Below are 21,895 nucleotides of genomic sequence, written 5' to 3' on the forward strand. Positions count from 1 at the left end.
GCGAGCACCTCGTGGGAGGCTAGACCAATCATCAACTGGTAACAAACAGGATGCCCCTGAGGTGCTGTTTTAGGAGGTGCAATGGAGTGCTATTATAATATCTCTGCAAACAATCGTCCAATTTTCAAAATTCAAACGAGTTATTTGTTAATAGGTTGAAGACTAACTTTTGCATGCATTAGGTACATTCTCTATCTAACAAAAGATCACTATTGTTCGAAAATGTATATATATAAAGTTTGTCGGTTTGTTTGCCACCATGGCAAAGAAATAAGTTCTAAATTTTTCGTCAAAGGTGAGTGTACTTAGTTACCTATTATTCTATTATTATATATTACTATTATTCTATCTTTTGTAATTTACTTTTTTTCAGGTTTCAATAAAGCCTGAATACTATAATTACTATTTATCAGTATTATTCACACAACCATGAGGATAATGTATAGTGCAGTAGACTAGTGGCTGGAGCCCTGTGGGTAGATGAGAATGGCGACCAAAGCAAGCTCTGCAAGTGTCCAGGTCACCGGTCCCCCCCTGACAGATTGGGAATGGTGAGCGAAGTGAGAACTGCGGCCATGGGGTAGACCCCTTGGCCCCGAGGAGTCTCTGAGTTTTTTTTGGGATTCACTTGGGCTGACCTGAGCCCTGAGGGTCTAAGTTCTGGCTAGTATATGATAAAGTATGGGGAGAGATATTACTGTAATAAGATGCTACTATCATGTAAAGCAAATTTACCAGTTGAATTTATTAGGATGTACATATATATATATATATATATATATATATATATATGATATTCAGCTATAAAATATTCTTTTAACAAGAATCTCAGAGATAGTTTAATTATATATAATTTGAAAATTAATTACAATATTCACAAGGGGCTAATCAGTACCACTTTTTTTATACTTAAAAAAAACTTAATGCAAAAATTACACAGAATCTAGTCCACTTAAATAAACAAGCAGCAATGCCATAGCCTACAACCCACATATATATATGTATATGAATAATATATCACGGCCACATGCCTCATCAATTAAGTGTAATATATACTATGTGTACCAACCCATATTTAAACCAAATATTCATCAAAATTAAATTAATATTTAAAATAAAAATAACAACATAAAATATCAAACATAAATAAATCTGTAATTAACTAAAAATATTACAAACAACTTTGCCAACAGCTTCAACAAAAACATCACTTGAACATACATTAACATTCTTTTATTACTTAATGTTCATTATTTTTATTTTTTAATATAGTTATCTGTATATGGTAAGTTATTGCTACATAAATTCTTCATTAATAAATAAAAATGAGAAAAAATTAAGCAAAAATAACTTTTATTTAGTGCTGTAAAAATATTCTTAAATTTTCTATTTTTTGTTTAATATATTTAAACACAGGTTAAATTATAAAATGTGTAATTTTAAAAAAGATTCATATCAACTTACAAAAATGTTGAATGATGACAGCTGTTACAATGAAGTAAAAGTGTACTTTAAGGAAGAGGAAGTGGGACAGGAAATCTTATAAGAGAACGTTTTTGAAATACTATAAGCAAGAAAAGACCAGACAACCCTTCAAGAGAAAACTTCTCTGTCTGCTCAGTAATGAATACTTTTTAACTACCAAACACTGAATACTATTTTTTAAGCTTCATACAGACATTTCATAATGTTTTGAAATTAAATTTAATTTAATTTTTATATATATTAAAACAAAGGATTTTAACAAGTTTTAAAAACAAAAAATAATAATAAAATATTTAGGTACACTATATACATATAAAAACCCAAATATATTAGGCTCTATTACCTACCTATAAAAATGATTTAGCATTACAGGTAGATATGGTAGAAAAACAATTACTTTATCAAGCCTTAGCTGCCTGTCAAACATAAACAGAAACCAATGGATAACTACAGGCTATGGAATGTTTAGGAACAATGGAATGAATTCTATTGGATTCATTGACCAATAAAGATTATCTACTAAAATGATAAACTATTTATTTCATCAAATAATAACCACAAAACTCTTATTCTTCAAGAAATACGTTCTTATATGTTAATGTATAAAAAATTAATGCAATAATACTAATCCTATTTAAAACAAATCAATTTTATATCTGAACACCACAAATAAAAAAAACTTAACAGTAATAAACTTTGAGTGTGCTGTCAATTTCTTAACAATATACTAAAAGTAAAATACAGTTATTACTGTTTAAACAGTAAAATGGCCAAGAACATGCCAATAAATACATGAAAAATAACTTTAACTGCAAGAACTTTTTAAAAACGCATAGGTAATAGCATTTGATGATAAAATGTCATTGGTAAATATGTTTTAATGTAAAGTAGAATCAGAATTCTCATAATAAACATTAACTTTTTAGGTTGTAAATTAACTACTAAAACAAGACTTCTTTTTAAAGAAAATTGTAACTTGATAACATTTAATAATTAACACAAGTGCTTGTGTGACATGTACAACACAGAAACATAACAGATAAGCCAAAATATCTTTGATAGAGAAGAGGGGAAATAATTTGTCAAACACCATGATCTTTCTTTTAAGTGTACTTACTCTGTCCTGTGATTCCGTCCACATGTACCATTCCTTGCTGATAATAAAACAATTACTGAACACCAAGCAACAAATCCAAAGCAAAATCAATTTTTTCAAAACGTAATATCAATAAACATACACAAAAAGCTAATTTAATTTTCTACAACTTTTTATTCGATATGATTTATCCCCTAATTTGCTCTACACTAACTGTGATTTAAATTAAATTATTTTTCTACATGGCAAAATTTTTAAGGCTTCTTAAAGGTTTTATGAAAAAAAATTATTTTGTAGTAACTTAAAATTTAATCTAAATCAGCTAATTTCAATAAAGAGATATTTTTCTTTAATTTAAGTTTGAAACATCTACATTTTTTATTGTTCCTCCAAAACTACATTAAATCAAAACTATTCTGCTTAAAACTCATTTAAGGCATATTATATTAAGCTTTTAAGAAATTTTTTTACAATGCGAGTACAAAAGGAAAATTACAAGAATTAAATTAAACGCTTATTTTCAAAAATTAAAATCTAACTTCTTTACACAAATAGTTGCTGTATCTTACTTATAAAATTAACTTCAGTAAAATTATCAAAAATTTATTTCTCAGGGATTGTTAATTGTATCATGCTGAAATTTGTGTAATGTCAGGGTACCAAGAGCTTTACTTGTATAAAGATAATGAACCTGATCTGTCAATCCATTTCAAAATGATGACCATGTAAACTATTTATTGTTAATATCTTTGAAACTGCTTGTTTATTTAAATGTTATATTGTTACAAAAAATGTCAAGCATATTAAAACAAAGAAAATTACATTATTGAAATCCATTAATAAATAATACAGTTATGGTAAAAATTCTTTAAGTGAGTCACTCCAGATTAAAAAAACTGATTTCATTTCTTCCCAAATAAAATTAAATAACTCGACCAATCTCAATGGAAGAGTTTTATTAATGTTATCATGTAATAAATTATATTTTAATAATACTGAAATTATTACAATAAAATATTACTGAAATCATGAAAATATTATAAAATAATATTAAAATTGAAAAATAATTTGCACTACAGATTTTTTGTTTAATGAACAAATACTGGTTATTAACTCTTTTTTTAAATTAGTACTCTAGTACTTTTTTCAAGATGTTTAGATATTTCATCTAACACAGCCTCCTTGAATTAGGGTTAGGGTGTACATACTGAATATGGTCATCCTGATTTACCAAATTAGTTTGGGGTTTTAACCTTCCATGTCTCTGAGCCATCTAAGAATGGATGAAAACACTGTGTGAGAAGGTAACACTCAATTGGGAAAGTGTTCGTTCCTGACAGAGCCGCCTCACCTCAACGGTGTTGCAACATGCAAGGCCATACATTGAACCCATTATCAGCCATTTTTAAGTTAGTAAGATAATAGTAAAAAAAATAATTAACTCATACAGCAAAGATTATATTCACTTGGTTGGCTAAAGACAAATGGGTTATTAGTTTTTATTTGCATTTACAACAATGACATTGATTACATCTGTTTAATGCAAATTATCTTTCAACATTAATATTATTTACTATTACAATACTTGCATGATTTCAGTAATATTTTATTTTATTGTAGTATTTTCAATGTTATTATATCATTATAATTTATTAAATAACAACATTAATAAAATTACTCCACTTGAGATTGTGTAGTTATTTAATTTTATTCAGGAGGAAATGAAAACTGTTTTTTTAATCTAGTGGCTCTTTCAAGAATTTTGCCATAATTTTATTATTTATGAATGGATTTGAATAAATAAGGTATCATTATTGTTATCATAAAACATTTAATTTTTTTAAAATATTTAATTAAACCAGCAATGGATAGATATTAAATAAAAATGTTTTCATGGCTATGATTTTGAAATGGATTGAGAGATCAGATTCATTAGTTTTATACAAATGGTATCCTAGCACTATACTACACTGGTACTTGGTACCCTATCAGTACACACAATTTCAGCTTGATATGATTATCAATTCCTGAGAAATAAATGTTTTGTTAACCATACATTATGGCAGACAGCCAGTAAACTAAGTGTTTCCAAACATATGTTGATAAAAAGTTTTTTCTTAATTTCGATGTGGGGAATCAACCCCTGAATTCTTGAATTGGATTTTATAAACATCTTGTGTATACATATATCTATATAAATTAAATGTGATTTTGATTACTAATTAAATTTCTTTTAATATTTCATGTAATTTAATCGGCACTTCTTTAACAATCTATATTTAATTTATACATAAAATTAACTTGAACCTTCATTTCATTCATTCAATGTCAAGGAAAATGTCTTATTCTATTCATTTAACTTCTCTGATTCTTGCATATACTACAGTGTTCATAAATTAATCCCATATTTAAAAAACTATGACCTACATCTGGTTATTATATTTATCAAAGGTGAGTTAATAACATGGTCTTGTAAAATTTAAGGGGGACTGACAAATTAGATTTAAGATACTTTAAATTTATACGCCTCAGCTGCTCTATTACTCTGAATTAAATGAATATATAACCAAATGTAACTTAAAAATTAATATTTTTTTTAATTTTCTACAATTTTACAAGTAAATCTTTTATTATCACATAAAAGATTCAAGATAAAAATAGTATTTTCAATTAATTTTCACTTTTATATTAACTTCAACTGAAAAGAATCATTTATTTATTTAAACATCAATAACTCTAAAAATAAAAATGGTATAATAATTGTGAGAATTAACAGTTAGCAATGAGTTTTAAGAATAATGAATATGATACACTCCCACATCCTGCATTTCCAATGAGTCACTTAGTTCAAGTGAAGATCCACCTAACAGAATACAAATAAAGAATAGTGGCCGCCCCTTCTTAGTGGTAATTCATTCATCTATGTATCTATGAATGTATCTGTATTCATATGTATTCTCTCAAATTATTGCACACAATTTATTTAAGTATTACAAAATTATAAAAACCCAATATTTTCAACAAAAAAAGTACATGACTGGTAAGCAGAATAGGAAAAACTCACTTGCAATTATAAAAAGATAAATAACCTGTGCTTCAAAAAAATAATGACAAATAAACTTGTTATCATAAGAAGGGCTACCAGTTTTTATTTTTTATTTTAAAAAGTCAACTAATATAATAATAATCTTTAAACTTCATTTTACAAAGATAAATTCTGTTCAAATGTTTTTCATTACTTACTACTTATATAATTCAGCCTTAGATTTTCTGATGAATGCTTTCATTTATACCTTTATCATATTCCACAGGCTATTAATATTTTATATTTAATAGAGGTATATATTTTTCCAAATAAAACATACACTTCAGTTTGTTAAACTTGTATATTACCAACAAAATCATTATTAGTGAAATATAGTCACATTATACACAAGACTGAGCATTCTCACATGCAACTTAGGAATAGAATTCAAAAATAAATACAAATGAACATTTACATATTACATTTATTTTAAATTACCATTTTACACATGTTTATACAAATAATAAAAATCAACTAGTGAAGTGGATTTTCCTGTGGTTAAATTTTATAATTAGCATTTAAGGTACTACTTGTTTATCAATGAAAACTAAGAAAATATTGAACAGAGCCTACTTTCAAATTGAATCTGTGGATCAATATTACAGATTTAATGAAATATTATATATCAAACTCAAATGATTCACAATTTGTTTGCATTAACAATGACAACAAATTCCACACCATATTAATGATTAGGGTTCACTCAAGACACTACAAGCCCATTAAGTCAAACCCAGTTATACATGCAGATTAGTTTTAGGTTTTAACTATGAGTATTTTCAATCCCAAAACCTATTCCTAAATAGGTTTTACTATAATTGTAGTAGTACAGTTATCTCCTACTCTTTTGAATCCTACCAACATTACTAGTGGTCTTTGGTAGTTGGTTTTCTCAAACACAATATCTCAGGACTGGTCAGCCAGTAAAGGCCATACTCACAATTGAATTTAAAGTGTTCAGTGGCTGTAAACAGTAGAATTCCAGTAAAAGAGAAAAAACACAATAAGTAATACCTTGCACTCTAAAAAATGAAATAATACATCTAAATTTGAAAAACTTAAAGATCACTATTCATAAATTTATATCCTTATTTACTTTAATGTTCTCTAATTTGTAAACAAAATAAACTGCATTTCATAAATATTAATTTCTTCCCTTTTATTTTTATATAGAATTAAATAATCTTAATCTTTTCAATCATCATTATAAGAGATAAGTACAAGGTTGATTGAAATACTAACCAATACTTTTTTGAGTAGTAAGATAATTTAAATAATTCTAGAAAACTATAGCCATATCTTTTTTGACGGAAAAATTAAGTGTGTTTGCTCTTTCTTGGAACATACTCTCTGCATTTTTCCACTGCATATTTCCTCTCAGATCAGAAATAGAATTTTGGGCTTTCCTTATAAAAAAGATCATAAAAATTAAATTGACTCCAACATTTTCAAATCTTTAAAGAAGATAATGCCAACTTTCCTTGAGCTCTATAGTAAACCAAGAATTTTCTCCTACTTATATGAAAGCTGTGCAATGATTATTCACTGAATAGTCTGAACAATCTCATCAACTTTTTATATGCTATGTGGAGGGAAAGTTATATGCTAACAGGGAAAGTTCTTAATCACAGAGTAAGAGGTTCTTTTATCAAAAATTCTCCTTCTTTGTGAAATGGTTTTGTCCAATTGAATGCACTCATGTATAATTAACATTAACTATCAAATTATGTTCAAAGGCTAATAAAAAGGTTCAAAAGTTTCACCTTTTCAATATGAAAATATATATATGTTTATATATAACAACCCTCAACAACACTCTCAACAACCCTCTTTTAATTTGTATAATTCAGTAAGTAATACAAAAATTGCAACTTTCATGTAAAATCCAATTTGGTCAAAGAATCAACTGTGAAAAGATTGTTAAAACATATCACAATTTTAGTAACTGGACGTGGATACAACCTACAGGTTTGACAAAAATTTAAATGTTCACAGAAATTACATCAGTTTGTTGCACAGTCAAAAAAAAATTACAATACACAAGTTTAATTAAGAATACACCTCAAAAGATACAAAGCTATTAACAAAGTTATAAAATATTTACTTATCAAAGCCTTTTGATATGCCAAAATCAGTTTTTAAGAATGGTAATCATGGATTCTGACAAAAATTCATTTATCTAGAGAACAAATAACTGAATTGGATTCCATTAAACATTTTAAGAGAAACTCAAGACGATGAGAAGAAAAATAAAACTTTTAAGAAATTCAAGGTGTATATTCATCGTCAGATTATGTAAACGTATGGAGATCATAAAAAAGATTTTATGTACGACAAGTTGTTAATTTTCCTTAGCTGTGTTGGAAATACACAGATTAGAAGCCACTGGCATTAAAATATTTTCTTATTCAAGAAAGAAATTATCTTTGTAACTGGAACAGGTGGAAATATAATTCTTTTGTAGGTGAATCATAATCGATTGCTTTATTTTGAAGGAGACAGAAAACTGTTATAGAACTGCAATAGATTAACAGAGATAAATTTTTTGAAACAATTTATACAAAATAAAATTTAACTGATAAGTACCTGATAATTTTGCTTTTATGTACAGAATATTCACAGAAAAAGTGTGATTATGTGTCAAAAATCTCCAAGAGATAAAGGCTACTTAGTATTTTTAAATCATAATCTAATGATAAGAATACTTTTAATCTGTTAAACAGATGAACTATAAAAACAAAAAACTGATTGCAATATCACAATTACACACAAAGATCAAGAAAAATAATCACAAACATAACGATCTGTTCAGAATGTGTACTGTGAAGTAAAGATCAAGGACTATGATTAATTACATTAATTTAACTTAACAAATCCAGATAATTAATATTTTGAAATCAAATTACAAGAACTAATCTGTCAACAAACTGGTGAACTGTAAAATAAAAAAACTGATAGCCATAAAAATATCATGCGTTAATGAAGGAAAATTATAACACTAGCATTAATATAACAATCGATTCAAAATGTATACTATGAAGTAAAGATCAAGGGCTATGATTTATTATTAGAATGTTAATATAACAATTAGTTCAAAGTGTACTATGAAGTAAAGATCAAGGGCTATGATTAATTATTCCAATTTTTTAGCTTAACAACCAATTACAGAAGTATACTATAAATATTTTACTTCTTTTTGTCTTTAATTCAGTGTTTTTATTTCTTCAACGTGCTGTAACTTTAATTATATTTCAACAGTTAACTCACTGACACTGTCTTCCAACAGATATTCTATTTTTACAACAAATTTTCAGTACAGCTGCTTACAAACTCATATTCAACAAAGTTGTAAACAATGGCTAAGACTTCCAAATAAAAGATGCAATTGGTCTGGTACAGTTTTAAGTTAACAATTCCTCACTCATTGCAGTACTCTGATACCAGCATTCAAATTATAGCAATAATATAACTTTTAAATTTTGTTAAAAGCAATTCATAAATGGGTTCCAAAGCAATACAAAAAAACACTGTAGTAAAATCTACTGGTAATGCTACAACTTGTACATCATTAGGCCAGATTTCAACCAACAAATTGCTATAAAACAAGATTCTTTTTATTTGTTCAAAAAAGAAACTTATCAATAACTGCAATGAATAGCATTACAGAATACTAATGATTATATAATAATAAAGTAATAAAAAATGTCCAACAAATTTTAATGAGATAAGGTCACTAGTCATCAATCTATTTTTATTCACCATTATTAAACACAACAATCAATAGACTGCAGGTACACTACTTTTATAAGGCAGGAACTACTTTTATACGGATCTGAATATTAGATTTTGGATTCCAGAGTTCTTTGGTGGTTAGGTTTCAATAAGCCGTACATCTCATCTCAGGAATAGTCAACCTGAGACTATACAAAACTTCACTTACATTCATAAATATAATCCTCATTCATCCTCTCAATTGAACCACCTTACAGTGGTTCCAGACAGTAAACAGAAAAAGAAAGAAAAAAGGTACGCTCCTTACCCTTTAATTTGTAAGTAATTAAGTTTTACAAAAGTATTATCTTACACCTTCAGCTAGATTCAAATGCTTTTTTGTCTCTCATGTATTGATAATTTCTCAACTATGATTTATTTACTTATACATTTAGTGATCAACAAACATTAAACTCCTGAATTTAAAAAAATGGCTTTACAGTAGCAGCTATCCACTACTATACACTGTCAATTCAGATTATATTTTATTAACAGGTTTCTTAACACTTCAGGTGATGAAGTACATGTTAGAACCATTGGAATCAGCACTTCATACTCCCAACGTAAATTTCCGAATTAAATAATTAATGGATGTGAAATTGATTAGACAATGAAGATCATAAAAACCCCCAATCAGCTTAAAGCTACAGTTACAACATAACCATTTTTAATAATTTGCACTACAGTAATTTACTAATTTATATGAACTTAGTTTTATGCAAACAAGTAATCAAAGCAAATGCGTACAATGCACAGAGAAAAAAATCTGATGTGCTCATCACATGACTTCATTGTACGCCTATTAAATTACATACACATAAGCTTACCATACATCCAGGATTAGCTCTGATAGTCCTGGTTTATTAGTGCTGTCCAGGGTTGCAAAAATGTCTGGGTTTGAGAAATTTATGACTGGCAGGGATTTTTTTTAATTTTATACCTATATGTTCAGCATAGCATTTAAACATTCCCTTATGGCTGTGCATCTCTCAGCTGACCTTGCAGCAAGCACTGACATCAATTTTGACAAGAGGCTTGGCTACCGGTCTCACCACAACTTTTTACCTAGTCATTTGGCAACACAACAAGGGCACTGTATTTATGCTGTTTTCATGTGTGAAGTAACTCTACACATTTTTTATCATTTTACCTCCATTTGTTTTTTGTCTCATCGTTTAGCAATTGGCAAAAAAAAAATTGTGTTTAATGTTAACCTGCAACAGGAATACAAATTTTTGAAATTGTGTGATGACATTAACAACGAACATGTTTATTGCACACTATGTACTGGAGAATTTTCTGTTGCAGATAAAAGAAAGGGTGACATTGAAGATCACATGAAAACAGCTAAACATAAGAGTGCTATTAATGCTACTGCTTCAGCAAACAGAGAATTTTTTTTAAAGCCAAAGATGGGAATAACAATTAAGTGATCTGGAGTGTGCTGCTAAACAAGCTATATTTTCATACCCCAATGCTAGACACAAACTCAATTTCAAAACATCAGACTGCACAAGTAAACTGGTTAAAAAGTTATATGACCCAAAATTTTCATGGGTAGAACCAAAACAGAAGCAATTATTGCTAATGTTATTTTGCCGTTTATATTTGATAATATGTTGCGTTCTTTGGAAAATATTAATTATGTAACAGTAATGATGAATAGCTCAAAAAGAAGTGAAGTAAAACTTGTTACGATTGTTGTAAGATGTTTCAGTCTGGAGGAGGGAATTCAAGTTAAACTTTTAAAATTTTGAAGAAGTGTCAGGTGAAACTGCTAATTTTGATTCAGTATCTTTTGCTATAACTGAAAAAATACAAACTTGATGAAAAGTTGGTTTGTTATACTGCTAATAACACAACAGTAATTTTGGTGGTGTGAAAAGAAAGGGGAATAAAAATATGTTCAGAAAAGTTCAAAATTATTTAAATACACCTATTTTAGGAATTAGTTGTTCAGTCCACATTGAACACAATTCAGTACAAACATGCGATTCTCTACCCCTGGACATAGAAGTTATTGTTATAAAAATTTTAAATATTTTAACATATACACGGTAAGAGTAACAAAACTTAAAGAGTTCTGTGTATCTGTGGAAACAGATTACAAAAAATATTATCTCAGTTTGTTATCTGAAATAGAAAGAATTCTTTCCATTTTTTGATGGCTTAAAACCATACTTCTTATCTTGTGACAAATGCACAAAATTATTTGATTTTTTTAAAAATCTAAAAAAAATCAACTGTTTTTGAAATTTTTATATGGTACTCAACAGTTATTTAATAATGTAGTTCTGAAATTGGAAGCTAATTCTATCACAGCAACAGAAGCATTTCAGACATATTCTGAATTAATTTGTCAACTTCAGGAAAGAAAAACTTACAAATTTATATCATCTTCTGCCAAAGAATTGCTATGCACTCTAAAGAAAACAATGATGTTCAGGAACAAAAATTCTTCTCAAGCTTAGACAATTTTTATAATTCTAAAATCAAATACTAGAGTTGTGGAGAACCAGTTTGATAAAGTTAGTAAGTTTCAGTGAAAGAATTTAGAAGCTGAAACTGCCTTGTCTGAATTAGAAGAGAGTGCATAAGTTGTTAATGAAATTATAAAAGATTAAATATATTGATGACCTATTTGATGAACGTACATTGTTGAACCAGGTAATTCAAAACCAAAGGGTATGTTGTGGTTCAAGTTCTGAAAAAGTACCAGATACTATTGAAGAGAAGTGGAGAGCAATTTTTAAGGAGTTTCAAAAGACCGATATTTCATGTTGCAATATTTCTAAAATGACTGAGTTTGTGATGTTTTTACCAGGGACATCTGCTCCAGTTGAGAAAGTTTTTTTCAATTACAGGGAACATTTCGTCTACAGAAAGGAGTAGACTTTCAGTATCTACTGTTAAACATCTGCTAAATGTTAAAATTAAAAACTTTTTTATTGCGAATTTTATGATGTAATTAAAACAACCAAACCATTTCTGAAAAAGTAATGTCTTGTGAAAAATACAACTGAATAAATAAAGTTAAATGTTTCAGTAAATTGTTAAGACTTTTTTAAGTAATTTCAAAAATATGTGCTGGACTGGACCCAAAAAAATATGGTAAGCCTACAAGTAAACATTTTTTTTAGAATGCAAATTACATCGAATTTTATTTCATTAATAACTTCTGATATTTTTCATATTTTTGTTTTTTTTCTTATTATTGAATTATTTATTGTAAACATTTTTTTTACAATCAGACGTTAATAATTTATTAATAAATAAATATATTTAAATTAAAAAAAGGAGATGAATACTGATTTGAACCGATGTGCCTTCCCCTTGCAAAATCCAAATATTTCATTAATTAAAATTTTATTTGGCTATGACACTGGAACCAATGAAAATAAGTACCACTTATGATTTATCATAAGTGGTACTTATTACTATACTAAGTGGTAATTTTGAGTTGTGCGAGATATACACATATACATACAGACATCATCACGCAGAAACTAGTTAAAAATGGATTCAGAGAAGGTCAAAGAGGATATTTCCGAAATCTGAAGTTTTTCATAATCACAATACTTCCTTTATTTCATACAAGAACGTAAAAATCAGTTTATACTTGGTATAAAGTATGAACTGTATGTTTTTCTTTTTTTTTATTATTACTATAACCAAAAGGATTTTTACTTAACAGTATATTATATATATATATATATATATATATATATATATATATATATATATATATATATACAGTCCCTGGTCAAATTATTAGGCCACATATAAAAAAATTAAAATTTACAGTTTTGATAATGAAATTGTGTTCTCAGTGTTTTTTAATTAGAACACTAATGTTAACTTAAATATTGAATGTTATTAGAGAAAACATTTAAGCCTATCATTTATGTTGGCAACACTGTGAGTTTGTTATATTGTGCTTTAGGTATTACACAACAATGCAGTCAGTTGTGTGGTTCAGCGAATCTCTTTTGAATTTGTTTTAACTGCCAGTTTATACATTCAGTTATTTTCTTGGTGTTGTTTATTATTTTTTGTATTTTGTTTTTATTTTATTTACTGGGTTAATTACTTATTACTTTTAAATTTTAAGTCAGTTTAATTTTTTTTTTTGTACGAACATTGTTCAAACATTGGAAAGTTTTGCCATGGGCAAAGTAAGAGTAATCAGCGACGATCAAAAAGCTGCTGTAAAACATTTACTTGAAGTAGAAAAGTGTAATATCAGTGAAATCGCTAGGAAATGTAACATTTTTAAACAATCGGCAAGAAGAAAAAAGGAAAATATAGCGAACAATATTTCACTTCATAGTAAGATGAAGGGAGTAAAAAAATTATTTCTCCTGGAACTGAAAGAGATTAATAAAAATAATTCAAGAAAATAGGGCTGCCACTAATGCAGCCATCACACAAGATTTGCAAGATTCTGTAGTAGCAGGGGTATTCCACAAATTTTCAAGTTTTATTGGATCACAATTTTTGATTTTGATTATATTTGGTAAATGATAACTACTCACTCACCCTTGTAGTGACCAAAAAATATTTTTTTTTATATTTAAAAAAAAATATTTTCTTGAGTAATGACTATTTTCTAACTCGCCAACAAATAAAAACAGCCATTTTCATCAATTTTTGCATGAGCTGCAGCAATCTTATTTTACATCTTACAGAAGTCAAAAAGTGCTTTGTGGAAAGAGTAAAGATGGAACTTCATCTTCGTATACTCAAAATTCATTTTGTTACATAACCAAATCTTGTAATGTTTACTGAAGTTATGTTTACAAATTGTTTTTTTTTTCAAATTTTAATCCCAAAATATATCAAGGGCTTAGCGTAAGAGGCCTGTTTTTAGCTTTCAACTCTTTAGTACTTGTACAAAAAAAATGAACTGTTACAAGTGTCCTTCATTAAAAAAAAATGGCCACCAAATCGTAAGATTTTGAAAATGTCTCATTTTTGGGGCCCAAAAACCACAAGTGGAACAGGTGGCAAAAATCTGAAATTTTTACGGCAGTAAGCACCTTTTGTGTACTTTAAAAACCATATAAAATTTATTTTGTCACTCAAAGGGGTTGACGAGTAATGAAGCCATCAAAACCGCTAAAAACACCTTTCTTTCTAACCATGAACAATGTATCCAAAGAATTCAAAGCATGTATTTTTTCAGATAATAATGTAGGCCTATTGTAAAAAAATATTTTGATATGTCTATAATGAGACTTATATTCTAGAAAGTTTGTTACTTAAAGTATGACTCATACACACAATCTCATTTTTAAACTCAAAAGTGAACAGAAATGCATGTACATGAATGTTTACGTAATCCTGAATATAAACATTGTAGAAGGCTCAATTACTGTTTTAATTTCAATGTGATACGTTGTATTGTTAACATTGTGGTTAGGTAATGTACACATGTTTATGAAGTTATTTCATTAGCAGTGATCTTCTCTTTTATACAATATTTTTAATTTTTAATTTTATTAATTAGAGAAATTTTTATTTTAGCTGTAGAGAAACTGGGATAAGACAAAGTGATGTGCTATTGGTAGTTTTATCATTTATACTAAATGTACTGTTATTGTAAGAACTCTTGCATTTTAACGGATTAGAGAGTGTTCAATTGGCATTCATACTGAAACAGTATGTCACAAATTGACTTAAAATAGATCTTCAGTATCGTACAATATTTTAGAGTTTACTGAAGAGCAAATAATTCTGATATCTTAAAAAGTGGATGTACTGAAACAAAAAATACCTGTACTTTTCATAAAACCGAATATTTGGATAAATATTTTCATATTAATGGGAAAAGTTGCTCTGACCCATTTAGCTGTCACACTAAACCGGTTAAGAAATCTCTTTGAGAAATATCTTTGACCCTTTCAACAAGCAATCCAAATTTTAAATTAATTCCACTCAGACAACTGTGTACAAAATACAAAACCACAAGATAATACAAAACATGAACTAGAATGTCAACCAACATATATTTGAGCCTCAATGTATTACATTCGAGCCTGAAAATAAAGCTTGTTCAGCACTTGGCATTTTCCCTTTTAAGGTTCAAAAATTATCGAGCAGCCCAGAGGAACCAATTTAAAAAAATAAAATTATAAAAATAGCAGAATCAGTTACCAGTAAACGACTCCTTTGATTTAAATATTTCTACAGAAGAAACCAGTTTAGTACCACAATTATGCTGATTTAAGTAGGAAATATGAAGAATTAATCATTAAAATAAAGGACAAAATGAAAACAGTTACATCAACCAAGGAAAAAATTAATATTTTAAGTTTATTACCAAGCAGGTGGAGCATTCAAAAAATTAAATGAATTTAGTGTTAGTATTTAGCCCACCAATCCAAACAATTAGTTAAAACAAGTGGAATTTTCACGTAATTGATGAAATTTTGTGTACAAGATTTTTACCAGAATGATGAGCATAGCCAAATGATGCCAAGAAGGATTGTGTCTCTGTAAGACAAGCTGATAGGAAGAAAATTAATATTCAAAAAAGGATTATCTTATGTAACTTAAAAGAATTGTACACAGCCTTCAAAGAAAAACATAACTTAAAAATTAGTTTTACAAAATTTGCTGATTTAAAACCTAAATTTTGTTCTGACTGGAAAATTCAGAGGGTTTTCTATAAACTACTGGAAGAGGACACATTACATCAAAGATGAATGAGGACTTATCAGTTAAACTCAATAAAAAAATGGCAGGAGCACTAATTTATGTTAAAAAGTGCAAGATTTATTCATAACTTCCATTAGCAGGAGTAAAATAAGGTAAAAGTGAATTGAACTTGTTAATATACTTGAATTGATTATCTCTTTGTAATTATTATTTATCATTCTGTAATTGGCTATTAATTAATTATCAATTTATTCATTCTAATGAGTTTAGTTGTAATTTTTATAATCTGAAAAAAATACATAACAGCAGTGTTTTTGGATACGTTGTTAATGGTTAGAAGGAACAGTGTTTTTAGCGGTTTTGTTGACTTCACTACTCCTTTGAGGAACAAAATAAATGTTATATGATTTACTTACTGCTGTAAGCATTTCAGAATTTTGCCACCTGTCCCACATGTGGTTTTTGGGTCCCAAATATGAGACATTTTCAAAATCTTCAAATGGCAGCCATTTTTTTTTTAATGGAGGACACTTAGTAACAATCTAATTTTTTTTTAATAAGTACTACTAGTACCTAAGAGTTAAAAGGTAAAAAGCAGGCCTGTTACCTAAGCCCTTCGTTATTTATCTTGGACCCAAAATTTGAAAAAACAACAATTTGTAGATGTTCAACTTCAGTAAACATTACAAGATTTGGTTGTAACAAAATGGATTTTGAGTATACTAAGATGAAGTTCCATCTTTACTCTTTCCAAAAAGCCCTTTTTGACCCTCTTTACAATGTAAAATAAGAATGCTACAGCTCATTGAAAAAGTGATGAAAATGGCTGTTTTACCTGTTGGCAAGTTAGAAAATAGTCTATTACTCAAGAAAAAATTTCTTTTAAAATATAAAAAATATTTTTTGACCACTACAAGGTGGGTAGTTATCATATCATCAAAATCAAAAATATTAATGCACTGATCATTTGCTGAATTAAAACGGAATACCCCAGTTACTTAAAAAACTGTCAGCCGAAATCTGTATACACTGGGATTCAAAAACTGACAACCTGTCAAGCCCAAGCTGACTGCAATAATGAAATTGAAAATACTACTATGGGCTAGAAAGTACACAACACTTCCTTCTGAAAATTGGGATAAATAAATTACTGTAGTGTTTGTATATAGGGTTGGGTCTGTTTTAAATTCTGATTCAACTCTATAGTAATGTTGTGTCCATTTATTACACGTGTGCTTAATGATAAGTAAATTAAACAAAGACCTGGAGAAAAGTTTAATGACAATTGTGTTGTAAGAACCATCAAATATCCACAATCAGTTATGATATAGTCCGTCATTAGCTCTAAAGTACTAGGACAGCTATACATTGTTGTAGGGACAATGCGACAGGACAGTACATCACAGTTCTTCAAAGAAGACTTATTTCCCAATTAAATGAATGGTTTCCCAATAAGAAAGAGAGAATATTTATGCCAAACAGTAAAAAGTCTTAAGACATTTTTGTTCAGAGCTCAATACCACTTCTTGAATGGCCAGGAAATTCACCACATCTCAACCCAATTGAGAATGTGTGGGAGCTTTTAAAACGGGGATATAGGAAAGGAAAATATCACCAATAAGCGCCAACTAATTCAAGAATAATTTTGCAATGGAATCATAATTACAGGTTAAAGGAAAAGGCATTAAATTGCACCACAACCATGCCGAGAAAAATTAAAGGCAACATCAAAGCTAAAACAGAGATAAAATAATTTAAAACTACTGTAATTTTTTCTCCAATTATTAAAAATATATGTAATAATAACAACAGTTTAAAGGCATAAAATTTATTAAAATAGAATTCCAATAACAAATCAGTAAATTTTTATTTTTTTTTAATGGGTAGCCTAATAATTTGGCCAGGGATTGTAGATACATATATTTTTAATGTTTTATTACATTAAATTTTTGTGTTTATATAAATCATTGATGTAGAAAATGACCAATTATTAACATTAATTATGTTTTTGGAAAAATAACATAATTTATTTTTCAATTTCTAACAGTACTCTGAACAAAAAAAAACTATTGCTAGATGGACTTCAAACCAAAACATTAAATGCCTGTTTGAAAAAACTTCATTTACAATAAGGTGGCCCCTATTAAGAGAAAATTGGCCAATGCTGAAACCACACCATGAAGAAATAGGATACCAGTTGCCAGAAGAAGCTTTTTGTTTTACAAGCAGAGCAAACAGAAAACTAACTATTAATCCTAGATAAAAATTATTGTGACAATGAGGAACCTTTTTAGAACTGACAGAAGCAGAATAAGGCAAAGTACCTTCTCTAAAGTAATTAGAATACAGTTTTCTAAATGGCAACAGTAATCATCACTGAAATCAATTCTAGTGAATAAGTTATCCAACCAAAAGTTTTTAAGGCAACTGGAGATTGGCACCATTCAAAGAAATATAACTAGTTGTTTGGTAAAACAATAATTTTTAATATGAGTACTTCTTTGGTATTTAATTCAATATGAAATACTGTATTTTAGTGTATTTTTTAACCTCTACTTATTATGTAAAGTACATTTCATCTAATATACTGTCAAGGAAATTCTTTACACAAAAGTAAACCCATTCCTCATTTAGCTGATGTCTTAATTTATTAAGTTTTTATTTTTGTGGATTTTTACAGTAAAAACAACATTAAATACCCAAGTAAATAAAGGGGTCTGTTGTACTTTAAATAGTTTATCATAATTTTAAAATATTACTTTAACACAATATTGCATATTCTGTAGTTCTATATTTCAGTTGAAAGTAATGTAAGAAAAAAACCTGGTACAGTTTATTTATTACATGTTTCACCTTACCTTAGAATTCAAAGTTAAGAAAGAACAATTTTTTTTAAAACACTTGGAAAAGTAAATTACAAATTTACATATGCTTAGTAACAATTAGCATACATTCTATAAAATGTTAAACCTAATTTCATCTTGCTGATATATAAATAAATTTAAAACAGATTATTATAAACTGTAATGACATAAGATTAATATTATATTTAAATAGGGCATTTAGAAATATTTCTTTAATCTAATGAAAATGAAGAAAGAAAAGTAAACTCTGGATGAAAAATATATAATAAAAACACTACTACTTGTAATTAATAAATTCCACAGTAGATCTAGAACTAGATTTTGCAACAAAAATAACATAAAATATGAATTGCTCCAAATCTTTTTATTGACAAGCTTTCATTGAAAAAAATCTACTACCTTTCTGATGTAAACTAATTAACATATATTATGCATAACTACTTTAATAACAAAAGATAAATAATGAATTAAGTTTTAAATTCATGCTCCTCATATGAAACAAATATCATTTCTAAATGCACTCAGCTGGATAAAGCAAGCGATTGTAAATTACTTTAACTGATAATTTTTAAGTGTTTTATAACAATGTTCAGATTTTGGTTCCAAAATATGTACATATATTCCCTTAACTACAAAATGATTAAAAATACAATAATAATAATATTAATATATGCTTTTTAAAATAAAGATATTTCTAAAAATTCATCAGCCCCTAAACAAAAAACAATAAAAAAAGTTTTTTCCCCTAGATTTTGGACAATGATTTAAGAAGAAAATAGGTTATGAGAGACACCTTTTTTCAAATATCTTTGGTTCGGCTACAGCTACTTGGTTCGGTAACAGCTTAAAACTAAACATGTCTTACATACACATGTAAGAAAACAGATTAAATATGCACATAAAAAAACTTTGTGTATGATTCTACAAGTGACAAAAATTGATTTTATTTACACTTTTCCAAAGCACATCAAAATTTTGCATGTAAAATTCAAATTTTTACATAGGGCAGTTTAGCTGGAATTTCTGATAAACATTCTAACAGCCAAACTTTTCATAAATTCTAACAAAATCCATTGCAAATATATAAATGTCATAAAAAAAATATAGTAAATAGGCAGGTTGTCATATTAAGCAAGTTAAACTTTGTAAGATTCTGTAACATATTTTACAAATGCTTAACTATAACCATAAAATTACCAAATGTAAAGCAATCAATTTCTAGTTAACATTTTTTTTATACAAAAATAATACATTCTTAATTTCATAAAAAGAAAGTTACAAAATAATAAATAAAAAAAATCAATACACAATAAAAAAATTAGCCTAATTTAAAATATTAAAAGTTCCTATCAGCTTCAAACTGCAGTAACCTAAATACGAAAAATATTTAACTTAAACTACAATGTAATTATTAATTTCACCTCTAAATAAAATAGTAATAAATCAATATTAAAAAACAAATTTTCTTTAGCACCTTCAGAAAAAAAAAACTCAATTTTTTTATGCAAGATTATTTCAAGACGAACATAATCTTCAGCATAACTTCAGTAATCTGTGCAGTCTTCTTACAAAATAATTTGCTGTAAGACTTGCAATAAACGTATAAAAAACTGAACAAATTATTATATTAAAATAAGCTGGAACTTTGGTCAGTCAATACCACTTAAAATCTGCTAACTAAATTTCAAATAATAACTTGAGCAATACCAAAAGTTCTGAGATTCGTATATCATATTAACGCGCTAATTATATCTAAACGTTTTCAATTTTGAAAAGCATTATAATATGAATTATTTTTCAATAATGTAACAAATGATCAACAAATAAAAGGAAAATCGCATAATTCAATTTTCCAGAATGGAAAATTTTTACTTTTTCCGGTAATAACTTTTTCTTAAAATCTCAAAACAAAATTAATACTATTATTTTAAATTTACTACCACGAAAACCAAATACATTAAATCGTAACACATACGACTAAACTTAAGGAACTTCCTAGTATTTTTAGGGTTAAATTTTAATTTTAAGAAAACTCACCACTTGAAGTTTAAAACTATATTAAACTCGCATATATACCAACTCTTAGTAATGATTATTAATCAGAAAATGGTAAGTGAAATATGTTAATATACTAAAATGAGATCATCGAACTAATGTATCCACTGACTCATTCATTCACTAAACACTACTAGGCCAATATAATAGTATACATACCAAACAACGCCTAAAACACAATTCCAACGATATAGAAAACTTATTTAACACGTAACACACAAGTACTGTAAAAAAATAATACAATTAATAAACATTCTTTACAATATTCGTAAAAAAAAGTTATCAACCGAAAATTTACAGTACGCAGGCCTCCCCCCAAATTAATTGAAGCAATACCCGCCAGGCAATTGTACAAAGCCTACCAAAATGTATCGATTACTTCGAAGTTTGTCAATGCACACGTACCAGATATTCAGAACGTAAATAAAATGTATTACAAAGAATTAAGAAAGAAAATCATCGAAACTTACCAGAAATAGAGACCAATAACTCATGAAACCGCCCTGCTAAAGCACAACACTACCCAACATCTACATGAAAATGTTATTAGCAGTCACGTGATGACTACGTAGTTCAAATAAGCAGTATTGTCAATTTCCATAATTTACTCTGTCGAAAAGAACAATTAAATAACTTTTTGAAAGATAACTGCTTCTTTTTTTTCAAATAATAGAGGGGCCAGCAGTTTAAATAGGTAAAATAGTAGCATAGTTAATTTAAGATCTTACGAAATCGCTGATTAGACCCGCCCATATTTGGTCGTATTATTCAAATTTAAATTGAATGTTTTATATTTATTTTAGGCTATTTTAAACGTAACTTTACAATATACTTGCTTTGAATTAAATATATATCTTAATGTTTTCGTTTTTATAATAA

General features: G+C 27.7%; 1 protein-coding gene across 6 annotated transcripts in view; it reads right to left on the bottom strand.

Moving 5' to 3' along the window:
• Positions 1 to 21,625, bottom strand: part of Nrg (Neuroglian) — a 107,136-nt gene extending 85,511 nt beyond the window's left edge. For 4 of the 6 annotated variants that reach the window (XR_012755765.1, XM_075360623.1, XM_075360619.1 and 1 more), the window contains exon 1: positions 21,487 to 21,625. The gene's annotated coding sequence lies outside the window, so the exon portion shown is untranslated. Of the gene's footprint in view, positions 1 to 20,998; positions 21,133 to 21,175; positions 21,329 to 21,486 lie in introns of those variants that run through there. The other 2 variants (XM_075360620.1, XM_075360621.1) reach the window with 2 other exon arrangements.
• Positions 21,626 to 21,895: the final 270 nt, after the last annotated feature.

This window comes from Lycorma delicatula, chromosome 3, assembly GCF_047948215.1.
Source record: "Lycorma delicatula isolate Av1 chromosome 3, ASM4794821v1, whole genome shotgun sequence".
In the NCBI taxonomy this organism is placed as follows: Eukaryota; Metazoa; Arthropoda; class Insecta; order Hemiptera; family Fulgoridae; genus Lycorma; species Lycorma delicatula.